The sequence below is a fragment of the Drosophila navojoa genome, chromosome 5 (genome assembly GCF_054131105.1).
Source record: "Drosophila navojoa isolate 15081-1374.11 chromosome 5, UAZ_NAV_1.0, whole genome shotgun sequence".
Classification (NCBI taxonomy): domain Eukaryota; kingdom Metazoa; phylum Arthropoda; class Insecta; order Diptera; family Drosophilidae; genus Drosophila; species Drosophila navojoa.
In genome coordinates this window covers 26,759,101-26,780,830 of record NC_142893.1, presented here as the reverse complement: position 1 = coordinate 26,780,830, position 21,730 = coordinate 26,759,101, and the positions used below count along the sequence as shown (strand labels likewise).

The 21,730-nt window shown below is 40.0% G+C and overlaps 3 long non-coding RNA genes and 1 pseudogene across 3 annotated transcripts in view; 3 read left to right on the top strand and 1 right to left on the bottom strand.

The window, feature by feature from the left end:
* Positions 1 to 21,730, bottom strand: part of LOC149091279 (uncharacterized) — a 139,884-nt gene that overhangs the window by 91,681 nt on the left and 26,473 nt on the right. The window contains exon 2 of the long non-coding RNA XR_016196948.1: positions 10,249 to 10,336. This is a non-coding gene — a long non-coding RNA (uncharacterized LOC149091279). The remainder of the gene's footprint in view (positions 1 to 10,248; positions 10,337 to 21,730) is intronic.
* The window catches only part of LOC149091281 (uncharacterized), a 115,328-nt gene that overhangs the window by 85,891 nt on the left and 7,707 nt on the right, over positions 1 to 21,730 (top strand). The window lies entirely within an intron of this gene.
* On the top strand, positions 4,571 to 5,102 carry LOC149091283 (uncharacterized). Its single transcript, XR_016196945.1, has 3 exons — positions 4,571 to 4,785; positions 4,841 to 4,987; positions 5,054 to 5,102. It is a non-coding gene; the product is annotated as an uncharacterized LOC149091283 (long non-coding RNA).
* LOC149091282 (E3 SUMO-protein ligase ZBED1-like) lies at positions 5,265 to 6,953 on the top strand (annotated as a pseudogene).

Sequence of the window (21,730 nt, the reverse complement as noted above, 5' to 3'; positions counted from 1 at the left end):
CAGATGTGGAGAAATGGGTCACAGTGTGGTGGAATGTACAAAAAGGTGACATCCGACGCAAATGCATCCAGGCGAGAAGAAGCTACCAACGGGCTCGCGATAGGTCTACGTTTTTTTAGAAACAATTAGCTTACCATGCAGCTAGAAATGAGTTGCAGAAGGCCAATTAAGAGAGAATGCTTTTTAGATTTGTGTGACTTAGCCGAATATGACCCTTGGGGCAGGGCATATAAGATAGTAGTTAAAAGACTATACTCAGGTAGACAGGTACAGCCTACGGATCGCTTGGAGTTTAAATCAATTGTGGAAACGCTCATCCACAACGATGAAGCTCCATTCATGCCCCTGTGTCCGATGCTGCTAATCAGAGCTCAACGAGCACTCAAATTGGTTTAGTTACAGACGAGGAAATATCAGAGGTCTTAGGACTAACACAGCTCCACGGCCGGATGGGATCCCAAATCGTGCGCTAAAGCTAGTCCTCGCCTTCCACGCTAGTACGTTTGCCGAATTATACAATGAATGTTTAATTCAGGAGACGTTCCATGCAAAATTAAAAACGCAGAACCTGGTATTGCTACCCAAGGCTGGCAAACCACCTGAAGAGCCATCGCCGTATAGACCAATCTACCTCTTAAACACCATGGGAAAGGTGTTTGCGAAACTGGTTTGCTCTAGACTGGAGACTTGTAATGCTAGCGCCGGAGGCCTGTCACCTAATCAATTTGATTTCCGGAAGGCCCGGTCAACAACTGAAAAAGTTATTGACCTGGCAACTTCCGCCATCCAAGTCACCAGATGGAGGCTCGCTAGAGCTAATTCCGAGTCAGCAGTCGTAAAAGAGGGCGATAACATATCTTGATGTCATGATAGACACAAGGTTAACTTTCCGCGAGCACTTAAAATATGTGCATAAAAAGAGTCTGCTGCGAATTCAAAACAGTTATAGCCGGCATGGTGCCTCTGGAAGACTTGGTCGCCGATGCCGTGGAACGGAATGCACACGACCCTATACGACGCAACGGTATTAGAGGGAACAGCATTGCCCGATGGCAAAGAAGGTGGAACAGCTCAACTAAAGGGCGGTGGACACATACTCTTGTCTCTAAGCTTGAGCCAGGGATATCCCGCAAACACGGCGAAGTTAATTTTTATCTTTCACGGATTCTGTCTGGACATGGATGCTTTCGGAGCTACTTGAAGCGCTTTGACCACGATGAGACCGACGACTGCTCCTGGTGCGGACGAGGTCTGGTGGAGGACGCCAACCACGTCTTACTCGAATGTGGACGCTTCCTAGAGGAGAGGTTTTCTGGAAGAAGCATTGGGCCGCTCCATTAGAGCGGACAACATAGTCAATGTGATGTTGGAATCGGAGGCAGCTTGGAAACTTATAAGCACCTTTGATGGAGCTTCGCAGAATCGAGGGAAGAGGGGCTATCCCAAGCTAAGGGAGGGCAAAGTGCTTGCGAAGCAATGCTTTACCTTCGCAAGCACTTTGCACTCCCTTATCAGCAAGCATCGTGCGCTATCCTTAGCCACATAAACACACTCATATTGTAAAAGTTGTTAATAAACGAAAAAAAAAAAAAACACGCACACACACAAAAGCCTGGACTGCGCTGCAGTGAGAATTTATTTATTGAATAATTTAATTTCTAGACGTACAATCTTTGAAACTTTCAGAACGTAATCATAATGCTTAAATGTATGTGCATACCGAAGTCTCTAGTATTTGAAATGCGCCTTTTAAAAATATGATGGGGTGGATTTAGGGGTGGGGGTAAATTTAAACAAAAATCGAAATTGTATAAAATGCATTTGAATACTTATTTAAAATTTTGAGACTCTAGCTTTAAAAATGTGGGAGATAAAATTGTATAACTGATCTTTTTTATCGATAAAAAATATGGTGATAAACTGAATATGCGCGCGATATATATCTTCTGAGATCGACGCGTTCATACATACGGACGGATGGACAGACAGACGCACAGGGCCAAATTGACTCAGCTCGTCTTCCTGATCAAGAATATATATACTTTGGGGTCTGCCACGTCACCTTCTGCCTGTTACATACTTTTCATTGGGTTCAGGGTATAAAAATTTAATACCATACCAAACACTACGGCTACCTTAAATACTACCAAACTATATTCTACAAATATTATTACGACTAAAAAACTATATCCATAACATATGCGCTAGAAACCTATCACTGCAACTTATGTGCTACAAATCTTCTAAGGTGGTCCCACGCAAGTTTTATAAACTTGAATTTGAACTGTTTAATGTGAATATTTATATATATATATATATTCATTAATATATATATATATATATATATATATATATATATATATATATATATATATATATATATATATATATATATAACATGAAAGATATCCTAGATTTAATAAACATGTCATCCGATACCTTGCAACATCGATGCTTTTGATTTAATATTCTTATATAAATATTAAATCAAAAGCATCGATGTTGCAAGGTATCGGATGACATGTTTATTAAATCTAGGATATCTTTCATGTTTTTTTTTAATAAAAAGTTATAAGTAAATTTTCAATTTTACATAGTACAATGAAGTTATGTTAAGTTATATATTCCATTCCTCCTCTGCACAATCGCCTAAAAAAAGAAGTTTGTCAAGCCTTTTGGGTGACAATCGGCTGCGAGTTTTGGTTATGGTACTTCCAGCTTTGGAGAAAAGGCGCTCAAATATTTTTGAGCTAAGTTGTATAGTTTGGGATAAACTACTTTCATATCAGCCCATTGTTTTAAAGGGTCGTTGGAAAGTGGTAAAACATGGGTAGATAGGTAGCGACCTACTTCGTCATCGTTCATTGTAGATCTTGTTTGTTTGGTCTGCTTCCCTGCATGCGTCCACTTCTTATAATCACTCCAAAAATTGTTTGCTGAATCTATGGAAGTATCACTCTCATTCTCACTGGAGAGAGAATTGGGACTGGATATAATATAAATTTTCTTATATGCTTATGCATGTTTGAGGTGATTCCAGATGATTTAAGAGTTTTGAAGCAAATTTTGCACTTCACCTCGTCGTTGCGTATTCTGGTGAAATACTGCCAAACACTGCTGCGGCTTGGTGGAATTCTTTTAAAGAAATATATTTCAATAAACTGCATAGAGTAATTGCTTTATTACTTACTTTAACTATAAATCAAATTGACTTCGATAATAATTCTTTGTTTTAACCTATTTTAATGATTCAACTCAAACTCAGTCTCAAATTTTGTGCAAATTGGCTGGCGAGCTTGACTTGATCCCGCGTATTTTTCTTTACTCGATATGGCTCTAGAGATACTCGATAAGTAAAAATATCGAAACCAAAACATCGAGTAAAAAGTATCGGTATCATCGCCCCAATGTATCCGATACCGAAAATATCGATACTTTTTTCGTGTCCCTATATATATATATATATAGTGTCTAACATTAATATTCGGGTTTTTATTCTTCAAATTTAACCATCCATATAAAATTTAATATTAGTTTAAATAAATAAAAGTGAAAATGCTAAGTTGTAGATTTTAAGATTGCCTTTCCGATGATGTATATATCAATATAGTAGATTTAATATAACTCAAAACAAAATGAATACCCCAAAAATCATTTTACTTTTTTGGCTACTGCATAGTACCCAGGACTCGATTTTGTGGGCTTTTGTTTATGGCCCTTGTCCTCGAATAGGTTAAATGTGTCTTAAATATATTCATTTATTTATTCTTTTTATACCCTGAACCCGTTGAAAATGGGAAATCAGGGTATAATGGTTTTGTTGAAATGTATGTAACAGGCAGAAGGAATCATCGCAGACCCCACAAAGTATATATATTCTTGATCAGCACGATGAGCTGAGTCGATATAGCCCTGTCCGTCTGTCCGTCCGTCCGTCCGTCCGTCCTTCCCTCCGTCCGTCCGTCCGTCTGTCCGTATGAACGCGTCGATCTCAGAAGATATAAGAGCTAGAGACTTCAACTTTTTTTAAAAATGTCCGTATATATCGCGCGCATATCGAGTTTATCACTATAAAACGATAATAAAAATTTTAAATATATATTAAGACGTATTTTATACAATTTCGGTTTTTGTTAAAATTTACCCCCCGCCCCTATATCCACCCCCTCACCATCATCTTTGTAGAGGTCGTATATTAAATACTAGAGACTTGTGCTTCGGTATACACATACATTTTAACATTATGATTACGTTCTGAAAGTTTCATTACGATCGTACGTCTAGAAATTAAATTATTCAACAAATAAGTTCTCATAATATCGCCAACACTGCAGCGCAACCCAAGCGCAATCGCCTGTATTGCGTGTGTGTGTGTGTGCGTGTGTTTGTTTGTATGTGTATGTGTGTGTGTGCGCGCGTGTGTATGTGCGAATTATTATTGAAATATCAGTTGCTCGAAGGGTTCAGGGGATCTCGTAGTCGAGCAGTCTCGACTAGAGCTTTCTTACTTGTTATACCCTGAAATAGGGACACGAAAAAAGTATCGATATTTTCGGTATCGGATACATTGGGGCGATGATCCCGATACTTTTTACTCGATGTTTTGGTTTCGATATTTTTACTTATCGAGTATCTCTAGAGCCATATCGAGTAAAGAAAAATACGCGGGATCAAGTCAAGCTCGCCAGCCAATTTGCGCAAAATTTGAGACTGAGTTTGAGTTGAATCATTAAAATAGGTTAAAACAGTGAATTATTATCGAAGTCAATTTGATTTATAGTTAAAGTAAGTAATAAAGCAATTACTCTATGCAGTTTATTGAAATATATTTCTTTAAAAGAATTCCGTCAAGCCACAGCAGTGTTTGACAGTAATTCACCAGAATACGCAACGGCGAGGTGAAGTGCAAAATTTGTTTCAAAACTCTTAAATCATCAGGAATCACCTCAAACATGCATAAGCATATAAGCAGCCACCCCGAAGTGAGGTAAGTAAATATTGTCAAAAATATATATTTAAATTTATAAAATATGTTATGCTCCATATATTTTAGTGCAAAAGAAACTGGAAAAAAACAATCAACTTTTACGAGAGATCTTGATACTGAAAATGATACTGAAAATGAAAGCGAAGTGGAAAATATATATGACTCACCTAAAACATCAACACAACTGTCCATTATACAATCAATGAAACGCAAATTTTCGTATTCTGATGGCGAAAAAGATCATGCAATACTCTGCAAGTGCTTGCTTTACTAAATTTGTGCCGACAAAAGACCATTTGATATTGTTAAAGGGCGTGGATTTCAGAAATTGATGAAGAGAGCCTTCCCATCATTTAAAATTCCAACCGTTGATACGCTAAAAACTCAAATGGATAATTTTTACACTGTAATGCATTGTAAAATGCAATGCACATTTGAAAATACAGCACAGGTGGCTCTAACATGTGATGTTTGGACCGAAATGCTGACCCTTACAAGCTATTTAGGAGTTACTGCTCATTATGGATGGTCTTATCTCGCGTTGCATAGCCACCGTTGCTCTAGATGAAAGGCATACGGGAGAAAATATAGCTGCAAAGTTAATCGAAATTTGTGCAAACATGCACATAAATACCGAAAAAATAACTGCGGTAGTGACAGACAACGGACCCAACATGACAGCAGCTATACAAATTTTTGTTGGGGAAATCAAACACTTGTCTTGCTTTGCACATACAATCAATCTTATTGCTACATCCGCTTTATCAGTTAATGATTTCAATGTATTAATAAGCAAAGTCAGAGACATTGTAAAATTCTTCAAGAGCAGTGTAATTGCCAGCGATGCGTTATGAGAAAGGCAAGCTTGCTCTCAACCTCTTAAACTGATTTTGGATGTAAAGACTCGGTGGAATTCTATTTATTATATGCTCCAGATATTTATTGAGCTAGCGCCTATGATTTATCAAGTTTTATTGTTGAATGTTAAAGCACCGCCCACACTCTCAACTGATGAAATTCAAAAAATTAAAACATTGATAAGTATTTTGAGACCACTAGAGAATGTTGCCAAAGAGCTGTCTGGCGAACAATACGTGACAATAAGTAAAATAATACCGATGGTGAATACCCTGAAGAACCAGATTAGTAATGTACATGTAGATGTAGGTGCGGACGACGGTGGTATGGCAGTCATATATGCCGTAAAGAAAGAAATAATTAAACAATTGGAACGCTGATTCGGATCCATCGAAAAAAACCACCTAATTGCGATAGCTTGTTTACTGGATCCAAGATTCAAAAATATCCCTTTTAAAGATAAAGTAGCTTGTACGAAAGCAATTAATTTACTAAGAAAATTTATATTATCCAGTCCTAATTCTCGCTCCAGTGAGAATGAGAGTGATACTTCCATAGATTCAGCAAACAATCTTTGGAGTGATTATAAGAAGTGGACGCATGCAGGGAAGCAGACCAAATAAACAAGATCTACAATGAACGATGACGAAGTAGGTCGCTACCTATCTACCCATCGACCCTTTAAAACAATGGGCTGATATGAAAATAGTTTATCCCAAACTATACAACTTAGCTCAAAAATATTTGGGAATTCCCGCGACGTCCGTGCCCTCTGAGCGCCTTTTCTCCAAAGCTGGAAGTACCATAACCAAAACTCGCAGCCGATTGTCACCCAAAAGGCTTGACAAACTTCTTTTTTTAGGCGATTGTGCAGAGGAGGAATGGAACATATAACTTAACATAACTTCATTGTACTATGTAATATTGAAAATTTACTTGTAACTTTTTATTAAAAAAAAACATGAAAGATATCCTAGATTTAATAAACATTTCATCCGATACCTTGCAACATCGATGCTTTTGATTTGATATTTTTATAAGTACGATGCTTTTCTTTTGATGCTTCTTATGAGTACATGATCGATACTTTGCATTCGATATCGTGTCCCTACCCTGAATCCATTGAAAATGGGAAATCAGGGTATAATGGTTTTGTTAAAATGTATGTAACAGGCAGAAGGAGGCGTGGCAGACCCCACAAGGTATATATATTCTTGATCAGGGCGACGAGCTGAGTCGATTTAGCCCTGCCCGTCTGTCTGTCCGTCCGTCCGTCCGTCCGTCCGTCTGTCCGTATGTTGTATATATGTATATATCACGCGCATATCGATTTATCACTAAAAAACGATAACTCATTCCGTTATTTTTTTATCGATAAAAAATTTACCCCCCACCCCTAAATCCACCCCCCCACCCTTATCTTTGTAAAAGTCGTATATCAAATACTAGAGACTTTTGCTTCGGTATACACATACATTTAAACATTATGATTACGTTCTGAAAGTTTCATTACGATCGTACGTCTAGAAATTAAATTATTCAACAAATAAGTTCTCATAATATTGCCAACACTGCAGCGCAACCCAAGCGCAATAGGTTATAAATTTATATCTCCTACATTTTTAGAGCTATAGACTCCAAATTTTAAAAGTATATTCCAATGCATTTTATACAATTTCGGTTTTTGTTATATTTTGGAACCGGTTCCAAATTCACCAGAATCCCCAGTGAAGGTCAGATTCTAGTATAGCTAATTGTGAATGATTTGACATGTTTTTTTTAATCATCAGTGAATCTATTGCAGTTTTGACTTTGCAGATAAGAACAGCGGAGTGGCGTCATGGTAGAGGGCGCGGCGCTCGATCGCGAGGTCTCAGGTTCAAATTCTGCTTCAAATTTTTTATATATTTGATTAAATTTCTCTTATATTTTTTCAAAAATTGAAATTTTTACCATACTTTAGGTACGTTTTTATTAGTTTGGTTGTTCTTGCACATTCTTAAAGTCACATCAGCAGTTAGTTTGACTTAGCTTTGGTAGATGGCGCTGTAGCAGTGAATCTACTTAGTTTTGACATTGAGGAGGGTGGCGTCAAGGTAGAAAGCGCGGCGCTTGATCACGAGGTCTCGGGTTCAAACCCAGAGCATGTCGTAATTCTTTTTTTTAATTGTTTCAAAATTTTTATATATTTAATTAAATGAGTTTTCTATATCATTTATATTTTTAAATACATCGAAATTGAAATTTGAACCATACTAAATGTGCTTTTCTATTAGTTTGGTTCAGGGTAGTAACTAGTCGAGCGCTCTCGACTAGAGTTTTCTTACTTGTTTTTTCTTGCTTTATCCACGTTCCAAGCAAGACTGTCTTTCTAAATCTTTTTCACTGAACGAGAATGCTGTTGAGTTTTAATTTTATAGTCAATGTAGACGAAGTGTTAATATAACTTTGACTACATATCTTCCCTATTTTTTAATTTAAGACTCTCCTGAATTTTATAATTGAATTATATATACATATGTGTGTACATGTGGGGTGAGTTAAATTATATTATTCGTAATCGCTCGGCTCGTTATTTGCTGCGAAATCTTAAATGCGTTTGCCACGCTTATGCAAAATGTTAGCGTTTTTATGATTACAAACACACACGACTGTAAATGTGTATTTTATCGTTTTTATCATTTCGTTAATCGTCCGTACCTGGCGACATGCATGAGCGTATACGTATTTAAATATATATGTGCCTGTGTGCGAAGCTCTTGCTGCCTGTGGAATATTGTGTGTGTTCAGAATGCGTGAACATTGGCTTGTGCTTGCCACGGGATAATTGTCTCTGGATTTATTAGTTTGTAAATTATGTATGGTTTGAATCGTATGGTGACTGTCAAATGGGCTTTTATGACTTAATCACTATTTTTTGGATATAATAAGAAAAGCTTGATTATAATGTGACATGTCATGTGTATTGTATCGCAATGCATTTAATAAAATTATAGTGTTTTAAGAGAATTTTTTTCGGTTAGAAATGTGTATAAAATAATTCAAATTATATATTTATAATTATAGTATTTTATGGATATACATAAAGTTTTATACCCTGAACCGATTGAAAATGGGATCTCTGGGATCTAATGGTTTTTGTGAAAAAGTATGTAACACGCAGAAGGAGGCGTGGCAGACCCAATAAAGTATATATGTATATTCTTGATCAAGATGACGAGCTGAGTCAATATAGCCCTGTCCGTCTGCTCATCCCCCCGTCGGTATGAGTGCGTCGATATCAGAAGATACAAAAGCTAGAGAGCTGAAATTTGGCATGCAACTCGTGTATACCATACGAAGTACGAGTTTATCTTATTTTTTCGATAAATCATCTGATTACTTTTTTATCGAGAATAATCGAAAAATCGATTTTGTTTTTCAGCCTTATTGAAACATTATTAGACCTAGAAGCTTCAGATTTACTGTGTATATACATATGATGAATATAAACATTTTGTAATCCACAGATTTTGTATACCCCCTTCGCCCCAAATTTAAAACGAGTAAGAAGACTCTAGTCGAGACTGCTCCACGCCCCCTTAGCTCACAATTCTTAAAAAACACATTTCAAATACTAGAAACTTGTGCTTTGGAACGTACATAATCTAATATAATAAAATAACCGCTTGGTTTTATCGTTGTCGAGCGAATGCTCTCTATGTTTTATTCAAATAAAGGCTTAGCCTAAATACATAAAGTTTACATAAAGAATTCTGTCGCTTAAAGCAGCGGCAGAATGGGATTATATAGCATGCTGTTTGTGTGTGTATATATGTTTGTATGCATATGCAGAAGGCATATACATTTTAGCGTTTAAGCTGGGGCATAACGATGCTTACGTTGCAGATCCCACGCTGCAGGGCGGTCTATACATAAGTGACAAATCATATTACGGCACTTATGTATAGCTGTTATAATATAAATAAAGCAACAAAGTGTTACTATGTTGTGAGCATGATAATCATCGGGCATATGTAAGATCATATATTGTATACACTACAATGCTGTGAGCCTTATATATCATACAACATACTACAGCATACTACATTTAAACATTATGATTACGTTCTGAAAGTTTCATTAATATCGTACGTCTGGAAATTAAATTATTTAAAAAATAAATTCTCATAATATTGCCCACATAACGCAGCCCAAGCGCGTCGATGCTTACTGCGCAGTTAGTAGAGCGCGGTTTTTTATTTGCGTGCGGATGCATACGTATGTATGTATTTGTGCATAAAAGAAGTATAGAATGATTAGAATATCAGATTGGAGGGTTCAGGGTGTCTTCTAGTCGAGCAGTCTCAACTGGAGTCTTCTTGCTTGTTGTTTTTTTTGATTTGCTAATAATTTTTACTTACCCCACAAAACTTATTTGTTGTTCTAAGCACGAGGGCAAACAAATTAAATTGGCTCCAACGTAAGATATAACTTTTTCGGATATTCCAGCTGAAAATATAAGCAAATATATCATTTAATATTCAGCTTTTTGAGAACGTCGAACGAAAAATTCGTATGGTTTTTTAAGCCTCATTTGCACACTTTTAGACCTGGAAACTTCAGATTTACTGTGTATATACATATGATAAATACAAACATTTTGTAATATACAGATTTTGTATACCCCCTTCGCCCCAAATTTAAAACGAGTAAGAAGACTCTAGTCGATAGCTGATATTCTTATCATTCTGCACTTCTTTTTTGCACACATACCTACATATGCATCAACTCTCACGCGACCGCGCTCTGCTAACTGCGCAGTAAGCAGCGACTGCGCTTGAGCTGCGCTGCAGTGAGGGCAATAGTATGAGAATTTACTTGGTGAACTTCTTTTGTAAACATACGATCTTCATGAAATTTTCAGGGCGCAATTATATGGTCAAAATGTGAATATATTCCAAAGCACACGTTTCTAGTACTTGAAATACGTTTTTTAGAAATTGGGGGCGAAGGGGGCGTGGTATCCAAAATCTGTTGATTACGTAAAGCATTGCTTCGCAAGCACTATGCGCTACCTGCTACTAGCCAGGTAGAGCTCGTCTTCTTATTCGCTCAACCCTGCGCAGCTCCATCATCACTGTGGCCGCGAAAGTGCTTGTTAGTTCCCAAGCTTCCTCCGATTCCAGCATGGCGTTGACTATGTTGTCCGCTCTGATGGAGCGGCTCAGTGCCTCTTCTAGACGACGCCTCTCCTCCAGGAACCGTCCACATACGAAAAGAATGTGGTTGACGTCTTCCACATTCCCTCGCCCGCACCAGGGGCACTCGTCAGTTTCCTCGTGACCAAAATGCTTCAAATAGCTCCGAAAGCATCCATGGCCCGAGAGGATCTGCGAAAGATAGAAGTTAGCCTCGCCGTGCTTGCGGTTAAGCCATGGTTCGAGCTCCGGGATGAGCTTGTGCGTTCACCGCTTTTTAGCTGAGCTACTTCACTTCCTTTGCCATCGTGCAATGCTGTTCGCCCTGGTAGCGTTGTGTCGCACATGCGCGTGCGAATTCCGCTCCACGGCTTCGGCGACCAGGTACTCCAGTGGCACCATGCCGGCTATGACAAGCGCCGCATCATCGGAGATAGTCCTGAAAGCGCAGCTGACTCTGATTGCGCTCAGTCTGTAGATCGCGCAAATGCCCCGGCTGTAGCTCGGCGTTGCCGTCGCTCTTGCTCAAATGAGCGCAGCATAGAGGATGACGGACCTAATGACGCTCATTAGAAGGAGACGTCGTTGCTGTTTAGGTCCCCACGTGTTAAGCATAATTCTTGATAGAGCTCTACAAAAATCAGCTGCCTTTTTATGCGCATATTCTAAGTGCTTGCGGAAAGTTAATCTTGTGTCTAACAAGACGCCAAGATTAACTTCTAGCTGCCTGGTAAGCTAATTGTTTTTCGAAAAACGTAGACCTACCGCGAGCCCGTTGATAGCTTTTTCACGCCTGGATGCATTTGCGTCGGATGTCACCGATTTGTGCATTCCACCAATACGTAGGCTCTTGTTGTCGCTTGAACTGCTTGCGGCGTAACATTCTGCTATTGCAGGCACTCTGTATTTGGGCTACCATTTGGCATGCTCTGGCCTCAGCATTACCAATTGTGCCCAAAGACTGAATGGCCTCAGAAAAGACAGGATCAAAAGTATCTAGCCGATACGACTCCCTCCACAAGGGTGACGCCCTGGCAGGTGCCTCACCTATTGTGAATAGAAGTGCCGTATGATCGCTGCCCGTATAGCTATCGCAGTGGCTCCACGTTGCTCCCCGAAAGAGGGATGAAGTGACAAAAGTAATGTGCAACATCTAGTGTCGCGAAGATCTCCACGGCCTCTGGCATTTGTTGTGAGGCTACCCCATTCTAACGCCCAGGAGTTAAAATCTCCAGCTATAATGGCCTTCGGACCCCTAGCATCCTCGGCAAGCTCGTCGAGCACAGTCGTGAATTCACTGAGCTGCATGCTGGGGGCCAGATAGCAACTGTAAAGCCATACCATATCGGCCGCGTACGAACCCATTGAATGCCATAACATTCGAAAGTACGTTCGTTGAGTTGCCGCATACCCACAACGCAGCTTTGCCATTACCGTCTATTGACCATGTCCTAGGGCAGCTGGTTATACAGTGGTGTGGCTCACTGAGAAAAGCTACATCTATACATTTTTCCCTAACGGTCTGCTCAAGAAGGTCTGTCCTAATTGATTCCAAGATCTCCTCTTTGCTCGCTAACTCATCTAGGTCACGAATCTAAATTTGAGCCGATTCGGTAAGTGTTTTAACTACCGCTCGGTCACCCAGGGCCTTGCCTACAGCTTCGTGGAGGGCCTCAGCACTATGTTCCGGCTTTCTGCTCAGTTGCAACAAAAGGGCTTCTTTTAGTGAGTTGGGTGCCTGGCACTCAGCCACTGGGGACAGATTAAAGGTCGACGACTGCGGCAGCACCCTCTGTTGTTGCTGCGGTGATCGCTGCAACGAGGAACAGCACGCGAAAGCTTGCAGCTCGTCCTCCATCCTGGCATCCATTTTTTGCTCCGACTACAACGACGTGAAGCCTGTAGTGGGCAATGGCTACTAATATAATTTGAGTTTACAGACCTCAGTATCTTAAACTAAGCTTAACTACAGAGAGAGCCCGAAAGTACGCAGCACTTTTTAGTAACTGCGTCTTCACTCCAGATGTTAAGTTGCTGTCTTTGCTAAGACTTAGCAACTCACCAAAGTTAGTGAGCAGCTGATTGTCCGCTGCAATTTCCAGCACTACTAACAGCTGTTAGAGTGAATGAACCTGATTTTTAGTAATTGCGCAAGTGCGACGCCTAGTGACAAAACTTTTCGCGCAGAAAGAAAAGGAAAGAGAAAAGCCCTGACGCCAAAACAATGACGCTCTTGCACCACTGGATTCTACCACCGGGGTATTCCACGAACCGCCGCGCAGTAAGTCTTTGGTAGCTTTGGAGGTCGCTGGACACGTGCGCCCACAGCATACACGTTTTCTTCAAATATTTCCACTTTCGCAGGGAAAAACTCGGAACAAGCTATAGTCAACGATGGATCACAATAGCATCGACCGCACTCCACGAAAACGCAACTCGAACTGTTTGAGTGTGTGCGTGCACTTGTTTGCATGCGTGTGTGCGTGTGTGTGTGCTAATTATTATTGAAATATCAGTTGCTTGTATGGTTCAGGGGATCTCGTAGTTGAGCAGCCTCGACTAAAGACTAGAGACTTCAAAATTGTTTTAAAATATCCGTACATAGCTCGCGCATATCGATTTTGTCACTAAAAATCGATAACTCATCCCGTTATTTTGTTATCGATAAAAAACCTTATCGAAAATCAGTTAATAAATAATAACTCCTACATCTTTTAAGCTAGAGTCCCCAAATTTTAAATATATGTCGAAGAGCAAGTAGTACTAATATGTTGACGCGCACTGTAATTGTGCTTCTATTTTCCTTTATGCGTGCCTTCGAACTTGTGCGTGTGTGAGTCGAGCCTGTGTGTTCGATGCCCTTGAACAAAGAATGCTCTATGACAGAGTATGGTGGTTGTTTTGGTCACACATGAGCGCAACTTGCATAGTGAAATTATTGAGAGTATTTGGTGGTCAGTATGTGAAATAGGAGTTGTTTGCTATTTCGCGACTGTTGTAATTTAATAAGAATATTGCATCAGCCGTTTGGTGTGTTGTGATTGGAATATGATTTTTAGCATGGAAATGTCCCGTTTTAGCTGGGCGACAACGTTTGTAGAGCTGTCGCTGAGTGTGGTTCGGTGGCAAGCACAAGAAATGGTTGAGACAAAGAGGTCAGTAACGTTTGGAACTTGTCCGCCGCCGAAACTCGCTACAACATACAGTGGCTCACACCTTATTTTGTGCAGCAACATAGTAAAACTTTGAAACCGTATTCCCGCTAAACCAGTAAAGATATTATTTATTATTTATTGGTTATTCATTATGTATTAACGATTTTAATTATTTTTCTATAATAATTAATAAGATTAAAAACTAAAGAAAACTAAAAAAACAGCCCTTTTCCATGCCACAGCTTATTTCGTGCACTTCACTTTCAATGACTTTATTGCCCAAAAATTCTTTAACTCATTTTTATTTAATCACCTCTTGATTCCATCTAGTTTACTCATTTTCGGGTGATTCTGCTAGAGATTTTTGGCCAATCCTCCAACAGGGCTGTTTTGAGGTCATTTTTATTGAATACTGACCATTTCCGAATGGCCACGCCCAATTCCCACACTGCAGCGCAGCCCAAGCGCAGTCGCTGCTTACTGCGTAGGGTGGATGCATGTGTATGTATGTGTACGTGCATAAAAGAAGTGCAGAATGATAAGAATATCAGCTTGGAGGGTTCAGGGTATCTCCTAGTCGAGCAGTCTCGACTAGAGCCTTCTTACTTGTTTTATATTCGTTTATTGACAATTTTAATACAAGATGCAAGTTGCGTGGTGGCTAGGATAGTGCGCGATGCTTGCGGGACGCCCGTAAAACATTGCTTCGCAAGCACAGTGCGCTACCTTAGCCTGGGACAGCTCGACTTCTCATTCGCTCGACTCTGCGGAGCTCCATCATCACTGTGGCCGCGAAGGTGTTCCCAAGTTCCCAAGCTTCCTCCGATTCCAGCATGGCGTTGACAATGTTGTCCGCTCTGATGGAGCGGCCCACTGCCTCTTCCAGACGACGCCTCTCCTCCAGGAACCGTCCACATTCGAAAAGAATGTGGTTGGCGTCTTCCACATGCCCTCGCTCGCACCAGGGCCACTCGTCAGATTCTTCGTGGCCAAAGCGCTTCAAATAGCTCCGAAAGCATGTCCCGAGAGGATCTGCGTAAGGTTGCGGTTGACCCATGGTTCAAGCTCCGGGATGAGCTTGTGCGCCCTTTAGCTGAGCTATTTCACTTTCTTTGCCATCGTGCTATGCTGTTCGCCCTGATAGCGTTGAGTCGCACATGCGCGTGCGAATTCCGCTCCACGGCTTCGGCGACCAGGTACTCCAGTGGCACCATGCCGGCTATGACGAGCGCCGCGTCATCGGAGATAGTCCTGAAAGCGCAGCTGACTCTGATTGCGCTCAGTCTGTATTTGTATGTGTATGTGTGTGCGTGTGAGTGTGTGTGCTAATTATTATTAAAATATCAGTTGTTTGTAGGGTTCAGGGGATCTCGTAGTCGAGCAGTGTAGAAAGCTCTAGTCGCTTTCTTACTTGTTCGAATTGATTTATTTATGTGTGATCGACAGACAACAATGCCACGAATACGCTAGGGGCTACTTTGAGTCGTCGAACATTCAAATCTAGAGGAATGCAAAATAGCAGAGCACATAGATCAGAGGAAGGAAAGGAAACAGGTGTCCGTGAGAATGGCGCAGTTACATGCTTCACAATTGCAAAAGGCACGAGATGAGCGAAACCAGCAAAGACAATTAGATCGAAGAAAAGCGCGTAGTGTAATATTAGAGGGTCGAAAAGATAACTCAACCATTTAGTTTCGAGTTCTTTTATTGAATGAATTCTTAATTCTAAAATCGGTTAGCTGCGCTGCCAGTGACGCCGGCAGAGCAGCGGTCCGCTTATGTATATATGTTTATAAGTTTAAAAATATTTATGTGTATTAATGTATAAATGTATATGCATATAAAACTGTATATGTATGTATATAATGTTTATATAAAAATATGTTTATATGTATGCCGCCGCAGCGGGTGAGCGAGGATGTATCATATTACTTATTGCGACAGAGTCTTTGCGCTGCAAGATCTGCCTAGTCAGCAATGTACTTAAAGGCCTTTGCACTCGAATGTTATGTGCATAAATATTGTAACAAGGTGATACAATATATTAATAATATGTGTTTCACTGAGTACAGTGTTCACTTGATAATACAGAACATGCTAAAGTAGATTCGTTGTCAATAGACATAGAGAACTGACCGCAAACTTTAACAAGTACTTCAAGAATATACATCATATTCATTTCTTCGTATAGCATTTCAGTATGGGCCTGATGTTTAATATTACACTCATTCAAAAGTGGTCATTGGTACGATGGACAAGAAATGCCCACACTGCCAGGCCCTTAAATTTAAAAATGAGCCGATCGGCTGCTCATCATGCTTAATTGAAACCACGCCGGAGCCACTACCGGCGTCCTTATTGGTACTAATCCAGATTCTTCACTGTTCTTGCAGTCAATTCGAAAAGTCAACTCATGTTTTCAAATCACATCATTTGCAGCAACGGAAATAGTTACAAATTCTGCTGCAAATGGTCAATAATTTAATTTCACATTCAAAATAAAAGGCCAAGTTTACCACAAAGTCGGCTCATTGCTACCAATGCCAAACGAACCTCGGCTTCGCGCTGTGGTAGTCGGAGCAAAAATGGATGTCATGATGGAGGACGAGCAGCAAGCTTTCGCGAGCCGTTCCTCCTTACAGCGAAACGCCGCAGCAACAACAGAGGGCGTTGCCGCAGTCGTTGACATCTAATCAGTCATCAATAGTTGGGTACACGAGCCGTAGAACAGCCTAACGCTGTTTCAAGTGCCTCTATTACGGTCATATGCAGCCAACTGAATCTGTCTCTGTGACTTGAAAGGGCGCCTGTTTCAGGTGTGGAGAGATGGGTCACAGTGTAAGAACATGCACCAAATCACCGAAAAGTAGCCTCTGCGCCCGGAAAGGTGAAAAGCAGACGGATCACTCAGCAGGCAGCTTCAAGTGCACGTAAAATTAAATATTAAGGTTTCTTCAGCTTAACTTACATAATTGTGTGCCCATATTGAATTGAGTGGCACCGAGGCCAATCAGAAATTGTATGAGTAAGTGAGTGCGCTCGTATATGACTCAGAGCCACAATATTTTATTGAACGAAAAAGAGTCGAGTAAATTTGAGGCCCTCTAATACACATGCATCCGCACGCACGTATAAAAACGCGCTCTGCTAACTGCGCAGTATGCAGCGACTACTTGGGCTGCGCTGTTGTGTCGGTGATATTATTATATTAATTATTTGTTGAATAATTTAATTTCTAGACGTACGATCCTAATGAAACTTTCAGAACGTAATAATAATGTTCTACATAATGTATGTACATTCCAAAGCACAAGTTTCTAGTATTTGTAATGTGTTTTTTAAATTTGGGGCCAATGGGGGCGTGGCATCGAAAATATGTAAATTACAAAATGTTTGCATTCATCATATAATATATAAACAGTAAATCTGAAGCTTTCAGGTCTAATATTGTTGAAATGGAGCTGATAAAACTAAATAAACTTTTCGATTATTCTCGATATAAAAGTTATCGAATGAGTTATCGAAAAAATAAAGCAAAGTCGTACTGCGTATGGTATACACGAGTATGCACACTAAATTTCTTTGTATCTTCTGAGATCGACGCACTTATACAAACGGACGGACGGACGGACAGACGGACATGGCTATATCGACTCAGCTCGTCGTCCTGAATGTATATACTTTATGGGGTCTGCGATGATTCCTTCTGCCTGTTACATACATTTTAACAAAACCATTATACCCTGATTTCCCATGTTCAATGGGCTCAGTGTATAAAAATACCAAATTTATTAAGAAACTAACGACGAAGATATCATAATAAAACCTGTAATTAACAAGCAAGAAAGCTCTCGTCAAGACTGCTCGACTACGAGATCCCCTGAACCCTACAAGCCACTGATATTTCAATCATAATTACCAAACACACGTGTTACAAACAAACACACGCACACACACGCATACAAACAAGCACACACACACACTCACGCATACAAACAAACACACGCAAACACACACATACATCAATTGGGAAAGCTAAAACTCTGCTCGAGCTGTCCAAAATTAGAATAGGATGGGTAGTATGCCGTATCCGAGCCGTGGAACAGCCTTAACGCTGTTTCAAGTGCCTCGATTACGGTCATACCGTGAAGCTGCTCGTAAAAATGAAATGTTAAGGTTCTTGCAGCTTAACTTAAATCATTGTATTGCTGCCCAAGACCTTCTTGAGCAGACCGTTAGGGAAAAAAGTATAGATGTAGCTTTTCTCAGTGAGCCACACCACTGTATAACCAGCTGCCCTAGGACATGGTCAATAGACGGTAATGGCAAAGCTGCGTTGTGGGTATGCGGCAACTCAACGAACGTGCTTTCGAATGTTATGGCATTCAATGGGTTCGTACGCGGCCGATATGGTAACTTATGGCTTTACAGTTGCTATCTTCACGACGGTGCTCGACGAGCTTGCCGAGGATGCTAGGGGTCGGAAGGCCATTATAGCTGAAGATTTTAACTCCTGACGTTAGAATGGGGTAGCCTCACAACAAAGACCAGAGGTCGTATTCCACTGGAGATTTTCGACACTAGATGTTGCACTGCTCAACACTGGCCATGAGTTCACCTTCAGTTGGGCTGGATACGGATCTGTAATTGACATTACTTTTGTCACTTCATCCCTTGTTCGGGAAGCAACGGAGCCACTGCGATAGCTATACGGGCAGAGATCATACGGCACTTCTGTTCACAATAGGTGAGCCACCTGCCAGGGCGTCAACCTTGTGGAGGGAATCGTATCGGCTGGATACTTTTGATCCCGAGGCTTTTTCAGAGGCCATTCAGTCTCTGGGTACAAATGGTAATGCAAATGGTAGCCCAAATACAGGGTGCCTGCAATAGCAGCATGTGACGCCGCAAGCAGTTCACGCGACAACAAGAGCCTATTGGTGGAATGCACAAATAGGTGACATTCGACGCAAATGCATCCAGGCGAGAACAAGCTATCAACGGGCTCGCGGTAGGTCTACGTTTTTCGAAAAACAATTAGCTTACCAGGCAGCTAGAAGACAGTTGAAGAAGGCCATTCGGGCAAGCAAAATAGAATGCTTTCTAGAGTTGTGCGACTCAGCCGAATATGACCCTTGGGGCAGGGCATATAAGACAGTAGTTAAAAGACTATTTTATTTTATTTTATTTCTTAAAGCTATTGACAAAAACGAGAGTCAATTTAAATTAAAAAAAAAAACAAGTAAGAACGTTGCAGTCGGGCGCTACCGACTGCGGAATACTCATTCACAGTCCCTTTGTAAATTTAATTTAATTTGGCTTTAAAAAAAAATTAGTACAAAACAATTATGCTTTTTGATTATATTGTAGCTTTTGGTAATTTTTATCGAGTAATCGATAATTATTAAATTGATCGTGCACTTTTTGAGTACAAATGTATGGTAATTTTCGTTGATAGCTTTCGGTCACACCTATTGCAGATTCTTTAGCGTTTGCTTACATTACAAAAGCGCGCTGTTTAGCATTCTAAGAATTGCGATGATTTCTGGATTTTCTAGCTGTTGTTGTAGTTTTGTCAGATGACGCTCTGTTATTAGCTTATTGTATTTTAGCTACCAGTCTGTAAAGCAAAGCGATAGCGTGGGCGCTAAAGGCGTCGCAAGTTATGTTACAGCGGTCAAGTCCCCATTAAGGTTGTGTTTTTTTTCATACATATTTCGTTTTTTATAAAATAGATATTTTATTTTTTTTTCTAATTGAACAATTTTATAAGTTTTTATTTGTTTCTTCTTAAAAAGCCCTCATATATGTATGTACGCATATATGCATGTATATGTATGTACATAAGTCTTCACGCATATGTAGCATCAAGCATTCCAGCCTTTCTTATGCACGCGCTCATTTGTATGTGTGTATGTATGTAATGCAAATTTATCATCCTCTACTCTGGCTCTTCTTTTCTATAATGCGTGATAACAAGAATCTCATTTTTGGATTTCATTTTAAATATGATTGTTAACAGTAGGCGGTAGCGCTGTCGGCAAAGGCGCCGGCTAAATTTGTTTTTGTTATTTTGACAAACATGGCTTGGGTGCGAGTTCAAATCCCGCGGAAAACTCTTTTTTATAAATTGCAAATTTTGTTATTTTAGCTTCTTTTATATTTTTTAAATATTTAAATTTTATTTTTAAATTTTATAAAAATTTTTCCTTCCGTGTTATCAACGCCTATTAAGCCTATTTGTACATACATGTACATACATAGATAGCTCAAGCATATAAATGTCGCAATTTGATACTACAAATGCCGATTGCCACGCCCCTAGTGGCCGTAGACACCTCATTTTAGGCCAGTTTTTAGAAAGAGCTAACGGTAACGTAAATGCAAAATTTGAATGCTTACGCTCAAAAAATGTGAAAATTACAGGGTATTTTTTGATATGCCACGCCCCCAAAGAGGCGTGACAATTATTTTTGGGGCATTGATAGAGGAGGTTACCAGTAACTCAACTATCCGAATTTGAAGCTTCTAGCTCTTAAACTGTAGGAGATATAAAGTTTTGCGGTTTGCCACGCCCCCTTTGGGCGGACATATATCCACTATAGCTTGTTGGACTTGGGAGGTCAACTCGCGTATATATACCAAATTTCAAGTCTCTGGCTTCAATAGTGCCTAAAATATAGCCAAATTTGAAAAATCACTATATCTTCAGGTCCGATTTGCCACGCCCCCAGTAGGCGTAGACATATAATTTTTTAATTAGTCATTATAGAATTATAGCATTAGCTCACGTGCGAAATTTCAACGTTCTAGCTTTAGAACTTTATGAGATACAGTTTTATCTGATTTGCCACGCCCTCAATGGGCGTAGATATATCCACTATAGCTTTTTGGACTTGGGGGGTCAACGCGGATCTACATACCAAATTTCAACTTTCTAGCTCTTCAACTAACATGGTTTCTGGTATATCGGAAAATGCATTTTCCGATTTGCCACGCCCCTAGTGGGCGGATCGGGAAAATTTTAACACTTTATAAATCGGAGTTATACACGAGTATGTGTTCCAAATTTCAAGTCTCTAGCTTCAATAGCGGCGAAATGAACTGCGTTCATACGGACAGACGGACGGACGGACAGACGGACAGACGGACGGACAGCAAGACGGACATTGCACAAAACCAATATACTAATTCACTTCGTGAATGAGTATAAAAACACCAAAAGAATTTCAGTACAGCGACATTCACTAACCCCTCTTCCCGCGCACTGCCGCTAAAGAGGGGCAATAAAATTATATAAATTCATATTAGTAAAGTTGATATTCTGTGCACATAAATTAAGGCAATGGAGCAGAATATTCCCTCTGGCTCTCGGCTTAATAATAAGTCGATTGACCATGAAAAAATGCTTTTAATAGCAGGGAAGCTACCCTCTGTGATTCGATCAGAGTTCAGTTCAGAACTCCAGAGAGCATCACACATCGGAAGTCAGAGCAACTGCACAACAACAACAACTGTATCATTTACCACTGCCTCCAGTAACACCAATT